Raw genomic sequence first — 2,890 nt, forward strand, 5'->3', positions numbered from 1 at the left:
ACACTTCAGTGGCGTATCAAGTGCTGACTTTTATGACACAATACCAAAAGGAAATGCACTTTTTGATCAAATACGGTAAAGTACGGTAACAGTGCGGCAGAATAACTGTGAAAACTTACTTGTATCATCTTAGTGCATGATTTAAAGGCAAATTATGGTAATTAGGCTAAATTATGTCAATAGAATCTGCGCCCCGTTCTTTCCTTATTTGTCCCAGTTTTTTCTATGCTTTTTTTTAAATATCCACTTTTTTAATAAAAATGAAATGGATACCCTAACCTATACAGGCAGCCTTGGCATTCCACATCTACGCGATTACTCTGCTATTCACAATAAAGTGCCTGGCAGTGTGCTCAGTGAACCACCTTTAAGCTCTCTACCGCTCCATTCTCGAACGGCGCGCGGAAGAAACGAGCACTTAAATTTTTCTGTGCGAGCCCTGATTTCGCTTATTTTATCGTGATGATCATTTCTCCCTATCTAGGCGGGTGCCAACAGAATGTTTCCGCAATCGGGGAAAAACTGGTGATTGAAATTTCATGAGAAGATCCCGTCGAAACGAAAAACGCCTTTGTTTTAATGAATGCCACTCCAATTCACGTATCATGTCTGTGACACTATCTCCCCTATTTCGCGAGACTGCAAAACGAGCTGCCCTTCTTTGAACTTTTTCGATGTCATCCGTCAGTCTCATCTGATGCGGATCCCACAACGCACAACAATACTCCAGAATAGGGCAGACAAGCGTGGTGTAAGCAGTCTCTTTAGTAGACGTGTTGCACCTTCTAAGTGTTCTGCCAATGAATCGCAGTCTTTGTTTTGCTCTACCCACAATATTATCTATGTGAGCGTTCCAATTTGGGTTATTTGTAATTGTAATCCCTAAGTATTTAGTTGAATTTAAAACCTTCAGATTTGTGTGGCTTATCGCGTAATCGAAATTTAGCTGATTTTTTTAGTACTCATATGAATAACTTCACACTTTTCCTTATTCAGGGTCAATTGCCACTTTTCTCACCATACAGATATCTTATCTAAATCAGTTTGCAATTCGTTTTGGTCATCTGATGACTTTACAATACGGTAAATGACAGCATCATCTGCAAACAATCTAAGAGGGCTACTCAGCTTGTCTCTTATGTCGTTAATATAGATCATGAACAATAGAGGGCCTATAACACTTCCTTGTGGAACGCCGGATATTACTTCTGTTTTAATCGATGACTTTCCGTCTATTACTACGAACTGTGACCGTTTCGACAGGAAATAACAAATCCAGTCGCATAACTGAAGCGATTCCATTGGCACGCTGTTTGGTTAGAAGACGCTTATGAGGAACGGTGTCGAAAGCCTTCTGGAAATCTAAAAATATGGAATCAATTTGACATTCCCTGTCGACAGCACTCATTACTTCGCGAGTATAAAGAGCTAGTTGTGTTTTACAAGAACGATATCTTCTGAATCCGTGCTATGTGTCAATAAATCGTTTTCTTCGAGGCAATTCATAAAGTTCGAACACAGTATATATTCCAAGAACCTACAGCTGATCGACGTTAGTGATATGGGCCTTTAATTCGGCGGATTACTCCTATTTCCCTTGAGCAATTTTCCAGTCTTTAGGTAGAGATCTTTTTATGAGCGAGCGGTTGTATATAATTGCTAAACATAGAGCTATTGAATCAGCATACTCTGAAAGGAACCTGACTGGTATACAATCTGGACCGGAGGCTTGCCTTTATTAAATGATTTTAGCTGCTTCGGTACACCGAGGATATCTACTTCTGTGTTTCTCGTCTTGGCAGTTGTTCTTGAATGGAATTCAGGAATATTTACTTCGTCTTCTTTGGTGAAGGAGTTTCGGAAAACCATATTTTAACTCTGCTTTAGTAGACTGTCATCAGTGACTTCACCGTTGTTATCGCGCAGTGAAGGTATTGGTTGAGTTTTGCCTCTGGTGTGTTTTCTGTATGACAAGAATCTCTTAGGATTTTCTGCCAGATTCCGAGACACAATTTCGTTGTGAAAATTATTAAAAGCATCTCGCATTGAAGTACGCGCTATATTTCGAACTTCTGCAAAACTTCGCCTGTCTTGGGGATTTTGCGTTCTGTTGAAATTGGCGTACTTTTTTCGTTGCTTCTGCAACAGCGATCTGACTCGTTTTGTGTTCCATGGGGATCAGTACAATCACTTATTAATTTATGTGGTATATGTTTCTCAACTGCCGTCGATACTATCTCTCTGAAATCATTCCACATCTTTTCTACGCTTACATGATCAGATCAGAAGGAGTGAAGACTGTCTCTTAAAAAGGCGTTAAGAGCATTTTTATCAGCCTTTTTTTTTAATGGGTAGACTGCGTTTCTTTTTGATGGTTGTGGGTGTTGCGGTATTCAGCCTAGCCGCAACTGCCTTGTGGTCGCTAGTCCCTGTAAACGTCACGATACTCCCTATTTGTCCAGGATTATTTGTTGCTAAATGGTCAAGTATGCTTTCGCAACCATTTATGCTTCGAGTGGGCTCATGAACTAATTGTTCAAAATAAATTTCTGAGAAAGTATTCAGCACAATTTCGGATGACGTTTTATGCCTGCAGTCGGCTTTAAACGTATAAATTTTCCAGTCTACCTAGGCTAGACTGAAGTCACCACCGACTATAATTGTATGAGTGGGGTACCTATTTGAAATGAGACCCAAGGTTTCCTTGTACTGTTCAGCAACTATATCTTCTGAGTTGGGGGTCGGTGAAACGATCCAATTAATAGTTTAGTTCGTTTGTCAAGTATAACCTCTACCCATACCATTTCACACGAACTATCTACTTCACTTTAACTACAAGGCAAACTACCTATGACAGCAATAAATACTCCACCACCAACTGTATTTAATC

Source organism: Schistocerca nitens, chromosome 7 (genome assembly GCF_023898315.1).
Source record: "Schistocerca nitens isolate TAMUIC-IGC-003100 chromosome 7, iqSchNite1.1, whole genome shotgun sequence".
NCBI lineage: Eukaryota > Metazoa > Arthropoda > Insecta > Orthoptera > Acrididae > Schistocerca > Schistocerca nitens.